Genomic DNA, 11,545 nt, shown 5'->3' on the forward strand with positions numbered 1-11,545 from the left:
TTTTGGAGGGCGCTGAGTGGCGGGGAAGGCGGGCCACCCTGCCTCCAGGCCGCCGGAGTCCCCCCAGGGAGTTGGGAGAAGTGGTTTCTCCCGCCGAGGGGCGGATTGGGCGCCAAAGGCAAGTTGAGGCGAGCGGGGCGAGAGGCGGCGCGCGTCCCTAGGGGGCGCTGCCGGGGGCGCCCTGAGGGGCCACTTGCGCGGGAGGTGAAATAAAGGCTCTGTCTGAAGTCCCGGCTTCTGTTCGAGGATCTAAAAAGAATTTTTTAAAATTAAAATGGTAATAAAAAATAAGCAGCAGCAGCAGCGTTAGGACCTGCGCTGGCGCGCTCCTTGCCCCAGCGCACCCGCTCCCTCAGCCATCTCCGCCCGGCTGCGTAGGGCTGGGAGCCGAGCTCCGCATCCCCAGGGAAAAAGTCTGGGCGAAGCCAAATAGGTGCCCAGGGTGAGCTGGGCAAACAGCGATGGTGTGAAACATTCTCAGGAAAACAGATTGGCTGGAGTCCTTTACCTCGCAGAGCCACTATTCAGCTCCCCAGAGAAGCTGTCAAACACAAAAATAAGCAAAATGGTGGAAGAGAAACATTAATTTTCACCTACTTTCTTCCAGTTACGGTAATTTCAGGTGTTGTGACAACAGTCGGGGCGTGACGTCTCAGAGAAAATGCAATTTTCAATTTGACAGTGCTCCTTCAAAACTGCAGCTGTAGCCAGCACTTAGAGGCATGCAATAGAATTCCTCCACTGAGCCTCTTAACACTAATAAAAAATAGATTTAAACAGAAAGGTCTGGTTTCTACCTCTCCTAGAATAATAGATGGATGAATTACTTTTCTTCCCTAATGGGAAAATCTCCCCAGTCCCAGACATTCTTAAGTGCCATGTAATTAAATGGTTTTACTAACAGCCCTTCAAGAGGCTATTGTAAGAGATTTTACCAGCACCTATAGAGAAATGGTCCATTGTTTCTTCGGAAAACACAGGGCTTAAAAAACTAAACCGTTTAATGGTTGCTCCACAAACAAATTCAAAATGAAAATTTCCTGCCTGTCTTATTTGGCTTTTAAATAACTCAGTTCAATGGGTCTGAGGGGAACAATATTTTCTCTATTTGCATTTTCAAAATCCCTTTCATCTTAGGATTTCAGGGAATTTTAAATCCTCAAATAAGTCTCACAGCATCTTTCTGGGATGAGTTTGTGAAACTAAGTTTACTCTTCTTCACTTTTTCTGGGGTGAAGTGAGTTAGAGATAACAGTAGTTCAGGTCCCAGATGCCTGGCCCATCCGAGGAGACTCCTGGTGGGGGGAGAAGAGAGTTTAAGAAAAGAAACAAAAGTCAGTTTCACCACTTTTCCTTACAACACAATTAAACAATCTTGTACCTGATTAAAAGAATAATCTACATCAATCTTTATGTTAATGTTTGCTGTGAATTAATTGTACACATTTACACAACCTTGATTACACAGATTTACACATTCTAGATAAACTTGGAATTTTCAAAACCACCTGAAACACTCAGATGGGAGAAAACAGAAATATGTTTTGCATATGCATTTGAGACTCTGTTGGTACTCCACATCGGGCAGTGCAGTCCGACCTCTGCTGAAACAAGGCAACGAGGGTTTTGTCCCAACAAACAGTGAGGATATCTCCTCCCTAACAGTCTTCTCCTGCTAAAGACACAGGTGGTCATGGATGGACCATCACTGTTTCTCAGGGCAGTAATAGGCATAGAAATGTTCTTAAATTGGCAGGTTTTAAAGTTCATTCCTCTTTGTCTTCTGCTTTTAGAGGTACAGGATGCCTTGAGTCACGTTTTAGAGATTTCCTTTGTAGTTCAGAAGCTTATTTTCACTTAATCATAGACTCCCAGAGGAAGGAATCAATCTTTGTGCCCTAAAGAAGGGGTTCAGAGAAACCAGCTGAGGAAAATTTGCCTTTTCTCTTGACTGCTATACTGACATTGTTGTGCCTGAATGCACCAAGTCCTCTTGAAAAGCCTGTCTCAAGCCAAACAATGCACATCTGGTGCTCCAGACAGTTCCCTGTTGTTGAGGTGTACCAAGAAGTGCATCACTCTGTTATGAACAGGCACAAACAAGGACCTGGGATATCTTTTATCCCCAGGTATTCATTCTCTCTTGAGGACTTTGGATATACAACTCACTCCAGCAGTTTGAAGAGGGCTCATGTGCATACAAATGTGCACAGACACACAGGTTATATTTATTCATAAGAGTAAAATCATATCCCACTGATATTCCATCATCAAGCACTCTCACCAGTGTGACGTTCTTGCAAAAATAGTAACTGTATTCATTAAGGATTAAGCGGCAAATGATTGTCTGGTTCAAAGAGTGTTTCAAATACTCAAATAAGGCCCCTGCACACAGGTTTTGTCACATAGCTTTTAGAGATTGTACTCGAGGGAGGGGAGTGGTGGGGAAGGTATTACATTTTTTGTTATTCTTTTGGATTTGTAGTACATGCTGAAAATATGCTTCCAACTCAAGTGTGATGCATGTCATTTTTATTCTGTCAAGCTGCTGTCGCTGTAGGAGTGTGCAGAAAGCTGGCAGCTCATAAAACAGCACTCAGCTTTCAGAACCTGCAAACATATAATCAGTGCTTGCTACGCGTGGAGCTCACCTTTCTTCAGTAGGTGCTGCAGAGATTTTTCCATGGATCTGCTTTATAAGCAGTGTTTTTGTATAAATATGCTAGAATTAGACATTAGCATCAGAAGGGAGGAAGTGGGAACACTGCTTTAATTCATCTAGGCTTCATCAGCATAAAAATACGTCAAGCATTTATTTCATGAAACATAATGGGAACATATAGATGGGATTTCAGTTCTGCAGAATTTTTTTTCTCTCTTCTCAAATAGTAGAATTGCTCTCAGAAAAAAAATGTTAAACCTATTGCGGGGGAGGGACAAAGCACTTTAATTGTTATTAACCTCTTCTATTACCACTTTCAGTTGTGAACTAACACGTGTATGGACTGCTTTCATTCATGAATGGCTGCAATCACGAAGGTATTTACTGCCTTTTTCAAATGACTGTAGAAATCAGTAGGTTCACTGCAACATCAATCCCTTGTGCTTTATTGCTCTAAATCATTAGGGGAGGCAGAACTTCTGGAGACAGCTCTTCTTAATGCTGGTATTGCAGCAGGATCACAGGAGCAAACCAGGGAACTTGGATTTTGGTTGACACTTCGATTACACCCTGCAGAAACCAGTGTCCAATGGCACTTTGAACTCACAGATATTCTAATGTTCTACTTCCAGGCTGGGAAACAAAGGCAGTGAGAAAGTATCTTGCCCAAGGTCAAACAGGATAACTGTTGGACAGCCAAGAATACCTCTTCTCCTAAACCATCCAAGCCTGAATCCTAAGGCATGTTGTAAATAAAGTATGTAATTCGTGCTATTATGAATAAAACTGGAATGTAATCAGACCATGTAGAGACAGAGTTTCAAAATCCCTCCACCAGCCTGGCTGAGAGAAAAATTTCACAACACTAAAAGAAGTTCTCTCACAATAAGTGAGGATTCCACCTAGGTGGGGTTAGACCTTATCACCGGGACATTTGCACCATGACGACTTGGTTACCACCTTCTGATATCTACATCTCATCTGATAAGGAATCGGACATTCCGGGAACTAAAAATAACTGTTCCAGGAACCAGAGATGGCCCATTCATCAGCAGAGATGGCCCTTCCATCAGCAGAAATGGCCCACTCATCACCCAGGATGGACAATTCATCGGACCCAGGAAAGGCTTTGTGCAGCCCAACTCCGGGACAAGAAAACTTCATGAATATGCTAAAATTACGAGAAGAATAGAATTAATTCGGACTCTGCCCAAAAACTGTATAAGAAGGGACCAGCCGAAGCAGCAGTCATGAACTTGGGAGGTCTGATGCGATAGAGGTCATGATCTATACGTGTTCGCCCAGCTCCGACCCCGGGCTCGGAGCTGCTTTTCTTGATCGTGGCTTTCTGTGTGACCGATCTTTCAGTCGCGGAATAAAATCTATTTCTTTATTAAATTTAATTTGGCTGAATTTCTTTACCTCAGGCAGCAAGGCCAAAATGCATCTTTCTCTCACCTTTAAATTAATTGGAGATTCTAGCAGGCAAAGTGAGAGAAACCAGTCCTTTATTGACAGACCCTGGCCTGTGCATCCATCTCAATGCCCTCAACCCACCAGGCTTTTGAGGGACAAGGAGCACTTATGCTGAAAAAAAATGCAAGCCAACCACACATGGGCTTCCTTTCCAACAATTTCTTTTTGTCTTGAACAAAGTTACTGAGCTCTGTTGCTCTCAAACCCTGTAGTCACCTGTGCCTTGCAATGCAGAGTCTGACCCCTCACCAGAACCTTCAGAAATGTCTGTGATTTTGACAGTGAGCAACTGCTTGCCACAAAACTTAGAAGAGGGAGCCCCAAGTCTGCAAGAGCCTTAAAAGAATCTCAGTTTGATAAAGGGTGGATGTAATTAGAGGTTCAGATGCCAGCTGCGCAGCATTAGCCAGTGTTATCTCTGTTCCATGGTGGGTACCTGTTCCCACCACCCACAGGCCCTTTTCTTGCTCTTTTTTTGTCTCCTGCTCCCTGCCTCTACCACAGTGTGTGCCAAGGGGTGCCAGGGTGGTGCTGTACAGGGGAATTGGCTGGGAGGCATCTATATGAAAAATATACATGAAAAACACCAGAGGGGTTTTTTTTGCTTTTCCTTTTCTGACGCTTTCTAGTCACTCTAAATGACTCAAGACAGTCAGTCAGTCTCTTTTTAACAATAAAAAAAAAAGTTTCTCTTGATTACTATGATCTTTTGAACATGTAAAGTTGAATAATTATTGTTGACTATTAAGTATTCATCCATAAACGCTTTAATCCAACAACATTTTAAGAAAGCTAACATGTTTGTCAAGAAGAGAGTAGTGGGGTAAAACATCACCTTAAAATGAAAAGCAGAGAAAGGTTCCTTTTTGAAAAGAGCGTGTGTTATTATGAATTAATCTGCTGCAGGTTTACTGAGGGAGACCGTTGTTGTGCTCATCGTCTTTCAGATGAGCCTCTCTGTGAATAAAATGTGGTTGTGGTTGAATGAATTTCCCTCGCTTCACCAATTTCATAAATGAAGGCATTTTGCACACATGGAGCGGGGGCCGCCCCCGCGGCCGTGCGGGGAGCGCCGCCGGCAGGTGGCGTGGGCCAGCCCGGCTCCGGCCGCGGGCGACCAGGGTCACAACCTGCCCGAGGGGGAAACCAGCGATGCTTTCCTTTGCTGCGATGCAACCAAAAGCTTCGCTGCATTTGGAAATTTTGTGAAAGAAAGCATTGCTCTCTGTTTTTTCTATTTTAAATTCCGGAGAAGGGAAGGGACATGCAGTGGGATGCTTATGGAGTCAGCTGTGTCGGAGGGCACCCATACATGCAGTAACAGACCTGTTTTGGATGAAGGAGAAGCAAATCAGGGACCCTGGATCCTACAGATCTGTTGCACCCAGTAGCTGCCCTAGCAGTGAGGGTGGTAGCCCACAGCATCTCTTGGCTTCAGTAGGGGCTTCCCTGAAGAGAGCCTGGGTTGGCACCAGCTCACGGGCATCAGGGCAAGTGGATGGCTTCTTTCAGGGGCTGTATGACATTCCTGAGGCCAGCACCTGCCCATCCACCAGCAGGGCTCAGGGACAGCCCATGGAGGACAGGATCAACTGGTTCTCATCAAAATAAATCATAAACAAAGATAGAAATCTGAAGATCTGTTAAATCCCAAGCTCCAGGTGAAAGATCGCCAGCTGAGACAGCAGTGCAAGACTAGGAAATCAGGAGGTGAATTAAAAGCAATTTTACTTCCAAAGAATCTCCTCATGTTCAAGTGAGCAGTAAATGCAATCCTGTCAGTAAGAGAGCCACAGACATAAATACATATCCCCCATGTGCAGGACTGGCTGCTTGCTCTGAAGGTGTGTCTGCAGGAAGACTGATTCTTGCTGTTACACAAGAGGGGGTGAGGGACCAAGGGGAAGCAGTGGTGACTGTCTTGGCCCTGGAGGTGTTGCTGGTTTGATGACATCATTGACTAAAGGGATATTTTGCAACCTGTTCCCAGCAGTGGCAGGACACAGACTGACTGAGGGCTGTGGAGACTCCTTGGAGAAATTGGGGGATGGATGCAGAGAAGTCTCTGAATGTCTGCACTCAGCACATGTGATGAGCCAGACTGTGGGGTAGGGGCAGAAACAGCCTGTGTAGGTCTGTGACCCAGACTGCCTCATTTTGGGGCAGCTTTTTCAGTCTTTATGGCCAGTACAAACAAATTACATTTGACAGAGGTACCAGACTGGATATCTGACTTCCACAGAGCATCCTGAAATTCTGGAAAAAACCCTTTCCCCTTGCCTCTGCTCCTCATTAGCACCCTGGCAGGAGGTGGCTGCAGTAAATTTGTAATTAGATTAGAACAAAAATAGTTATTTAGGCTGACCACATCCATTCAACTAAGTAATACATATCTAAACTGAAGAATCACATCAGAATCACTCTGCCTGGGCTTTATTCCCTCTTTAAGCCATCCATCCGCAGCTTCGAGATCCACAAACAAATGTGATTTTTTAACCAGAGCACCAAAACCAGCCTCAGGAGAAGGCAGACTCCTTTCTCCAAGGCATTTTCACACTAAGGTAGGCGAGTTGCTGACCTTATGGCATCTGACTGACTAACAAGTTGCAGCAACTTCACCTGACACCGGGTGGCCTCCCCTAAGTGTGAAATTTCCCCCTATGCTTTGAAGATCAAAGGAAAGCAAAGATAACTTCCAGTTTTGCCATGGAAAATAAAACCACTGCCCCAGGAACTATCTTGGGCCTCACTCCCCATTAGCGCTCAGCATTTCTCAGGCTCTTCCCAGCCGGAGCCCAGGGGCAGAAGGACATTCTCCTATCACACCCAAGCTGGCAGGCTTCACCCGTGCAACTTGTCATGGTTCGGTCCAGGTAACAGGCATCTTTATTATCTTTTCCAGCCCTCCAAGGAAGTGTCTTGCTGTTTATTCTACACTATCTCTCTTAGCCCTGGCCTGCTGCCTCTTCTTGTACCCTCAGCTGCCTCACAGAGGGAGGATGGAGAAGGAAATGAGAAGAGAAACCAAGACGGGAACACTGTCTGAAGCCTCTTGGCAGCCTCCCCTGCTGTCTGCAGACATTCCTTATGTGTCCCAACAACCTTTCCCCAGGATCCCACAAGCCACAGCGCTGAGTATGGCAGTAGCTGGTGATGCAGAAGTCTTCTGCTTCTCCCTTCTTCATGGCTGAAGCCTATCCCCATCAGATGTCACAGACAAGTCCAGAAAACTCTTTTCAGCCGGGTTTAGTAATCAGAAGTGCCAGGAGCCACTTTAACACTTAGTAGCGCAGGAAACAACTTACCCTCCCCTTCTCTCCACTGGTGGCCCCAATCAATTCTCTCGAGCATATCCGCCTGCGTCTGTCATGCTGACTGCCAGAAAACCAGCTGCTCTTCACAGCTGGATTCAGTAAACTGAACCATGTCAATACTTTAGCACTCAGTAGCACACAGATTTCTTGCCACCCACCCAGGGCTCCCATTGCCTGGCAGAGTGGCTGCGCTGGCTGTCTGAAAGTGCTCCACAATTGGTTTTGTTTTTAACTAAGTAATACATTATAGCCTGGGGGAAAAAAGAAAAAAAAAAGCCAACAAACCAAAACCCCACAACAAAGTCTCTCTTCTAATAAGGAACACATGGACTCACAAGCACAGTACAACAAATACATCATGCTAACAAGATTTTGTGCTTAGGATAGTCTTTGTCATGGGTCTAATGTGCATTGCAAACATATGATAAAAGCTTTATGCCTTTCTCAGAGTGAGATTGATATCATTATCCCTGATGCAAGACAGGATGCAGAGACATATAGATAAGCCTGTGAGAAACGTTTAGAGAGAAATTCAGGTTCACTCTAGCACCAAAATGCTTCTTGCGTGAGCAAAGCCACATCAGCAAAGCTCTGTTTTAACAACAGAGCGGAAATATCCTCTGGAGAAGTGAGCTGTCCTGTGGAAAACACAGTTTTGCTGCTGCAGTCCTTTTCTATATACTCAAGGGACCCATCTGGTCAGTTTGGTCAGTCCAGGTCTCGCTCACTTCCTTTATGCTTTTGACAAATGTGCCTGTGCCAGCAGGAGCAGCTGCATCACTCGCCCTGGAAATCCACAGGCAGAGCCCACAATTGATCCCAGACTGCCTGACCCCGGGGCTTTCTGTTAGCCACAGTAATTACTGGGGGCAATGTGGGCATTGCTAGGGAGACCTCAGGCTGAAAGCATATCTAGGAGATGAACACAATTTCTGCTCCATCCCTGTTAGGAATCTGCTTCACCCTGGCCAGCCGCTCAGGGCCCAGCCGGATGGAAGTTAATGGTCATGCTGGAATTCGTGTCAATTGATTTTCCAGTTAACTTGACTTAATGTGATTGGAGGCATTAGAGCAGAGAGGATATACCCGCTGTTCCAGTTGGGTCCTGTAGACTTCAAATGCCATTTCAATGCAGAAGCAAGTTTTAGTTCCAATTAGAACAAATAGCTCCTTAAAATAAAGATTTAATGGAAAGATGCATCTAGACCCTGATCTGAGTCCCATTGTGTTCGGGGCCCTTCTCCCCACCAAGGCGATAACGCCTTGGTTCAGGGCCTGGAGGCAGCTCACAATGTATGGGCAATTTAATAACGAGAGATGACTCACCCACTGTCTGCTTTACAAAGGAATCTAAGAAATGGAGTATCACAGTGACAGAAATAAACTACTATTCACACACAGACAACCCCCCACCCAAAAAAAAAAAAAAAAAAAAGCCCATCAAAACTACATTGTCATTTCACTTGGGAGACATAAACCTGGTCCAATTAACACTTACTCAAGTGAGTAACTTTACTAACATGATTAGTTCAGAAAACCAAATCTGGACAAACGGTTATGCCAAGGGGGTTTGAAGTTTGAATTGAGGCCTTTATCAGTTTGCCTTTCATTTCCAAGCCTCTGACAGTCCCAGCAGATCAGAAACCTTTACGTGGTGCCTGTTCTGAAGTCCTAGTCATGACTGCAGCGAGCATGGGCTGAGGCAGGATTTGTACTAAAGGTCTTTCCCACTTCTCATGCATGGCATGTCTTATGGGTCCCATGGATCCCATGCAAGCTTGTGTCCTAGAAATGCTTTCCAGCCATGATCTCCCCAGCACAGGTCATATTCTGGGATATGAGAACAATCCCTGACAGAAATATGGGAGTCCTCAGGCAATGCTGTCCCTGAGGCTCCTTAAGGTTCTTTCTCTCTTTTTATCTACCATGGTCACTCCTGATCTTGAGTTACTGCCTTTATGGGTTTGTTTGGTGTCCTGCTAGGATTCCCAGAAGCTACAAATAACAGCCAGTGACTTCAGTGGGGTAAGCTAGTACATGAAAGGGATATCTAGGGGCCATAAATCCTCTTCAATAGCTAGACGAGGCTGGAAGAAGCGCTGAGCATTTCAGCTGTTACTGCAGAAGCCATTTGTCTCAGTAACCTTTATATTCCCTGCAAGTGTTCATAGGCAGGACACATAGAAGTATATCACCACTGCTGATGGAAAACATGAACAGATTTGGTAAGCCTTACTTAGATGTCAGAGTACTTTGAATTTTGAAGCTGAAATAAAAAGATTGAAATGACCCCAAAGTTTCCAATGAAATGGTAAAATAAAGTAGGACTTTACAACTGAAACCCTGGTGCCAGAACTCCATTTGATTTTCTCTGATGACTCAACCTATTTCACAAGCTATTTTCATATTCCTTATTTAGCAAACTTACTCATGTCTCAGTAAAAGCCTACGATGTGATAAAGCCAAGAAACCGTAATGTGTGGTACTGGTAACACCTCCCACGTAAAAAAAAATCCTACTTCCATATTTATGTGGCTCTGCAAATTGGTTCCTGCCTTTTTCTCCCCAGAGAGTGAGCTGGCAGTGTGTCTACTCTCCAATTAATGTGAAGCTGTGAAAAGTGGAGATGGAGGGTCAAATTCACCATACCTGGGGCCTCACACTTTTTTTTTTTTTTCCATGCTGTAGGCACATTTGGACCTTTTACTTCCCTGCAAGGCAGGTGTTGTTTTTAGCATACAAATGACAATGCCTGCAGAATACCTTCTTCATTCATGCTTTGTCACCTAAAAATAGATGCTCCCACCAGAAGGCAAGAAGCTAAGAAGAGCTGCCTATCTTGTGTTGCTCAAGGGACTGGGGATGGGCACCTCAGTACCAAGTCCCCATGGAGCAGGTCAATTTACCTGGATTTTAGTGGTAAGGATGCAATTTCTACCTTTTGGAAAGCTCTTTAGGCAGGAAGCAGAAGAAGCTGGAGAAAGCCTATGCTTTGTAACCAGAATAGACTGCAAATAACACCAGCAAATGTATGGACTAAGAAGACACTTAGGGACACTTAAGGACAGCACCCACTCATGCAACTCCACCCTAGATTTCTTCATAATCTGATTTGCAATGATTTGCAATGGTGTAGAGATATGTATTTTTTGTGGCAGTGTCTTGAATGCTTGTTTCTCTTGGAGACACAAAGGAAATGCAGCATGTGTAAAGCAGAGCCAGAGGCTGAGCAACTGCACTCATGCTTGCAACATGACTGCTCCATGCAAGCCTAAAAACGAGGGACCAAAAGCTGCATGGCACAAGCCCTGTTCAGTCCCACCCCAGGATCTGAAACAGGTCCTGAGTGGCACCAAGCTGTCCAGGATGCAAGGGTGCACCATCAGGAGTGTGAATGGAGATATGTCACATCCCAGCACAGCTCTGAACTTGCAAAATCCCCTTTTCACTGACATTTCCTCTCATCTTCTTTGGTGGATCATAATGGATAAGTGCTAATCGAAGCTTTGTCTCGAAGTACACCATTCCTGCCATCTTTCCCTCATTTGCCTTTTCTGAAGTCTGAAAGCATCCTGATAACAGCCTTCCCCTTGCTGTTATAGGTACAAGGATCTCTACTTTCCATCAGAATTTTGTTTTTGATGTCCCTATTCCTCTCTGAAGCTTCGCTGGTAGATGGACACAGGCCCATCAAACCAGCTAGTTCAGCTCTCACAACTACCAGCCTCCACCCTTCAGCTTTGACATTCCCCACACACCTACCTGATCTGAACTTCCATCCTTAGCAATGAGCCACTCAAACCCAAGCCCATTTGGGCTATAAAAGCCCCCTAAATATTCCATCCTACCATATCTGGTGAATTTCCTCAATGCATAAAACACTGTTGGAACTGTTCCTTTCCCTAAGGATGGAGGCACCTATTGTGTGCTGCTGTCTGGGAGCAGAGAACCAGGGGCTCTACCCTGCACGTGTGTTCAAACACGTTGCCTTTTCCCAGGTAGGTGCCATCCCGATTTGACACACTCACCTTCATATATTAGTGCTCAGATCCTCAGCTCCTTCTTTCCCATGGGAGCAGCATGGCCAGGAAGG

The sequence above is a fragment of the Corvus cornix genome, chromosome 6 (assembly GCF_000738735.6).
Source record: "Corvus cornix cornix isolate S_Up_H32 chromosome 6, ASM73873v5, whole genome shotgun sequence".
Classification (NCBI taxonomy): domain Eukaryota; kingdom Metazoa; phylum Chordata; class Aves; order Passeriformes; family Corvidae; genus Corvus; species Corvus cornix.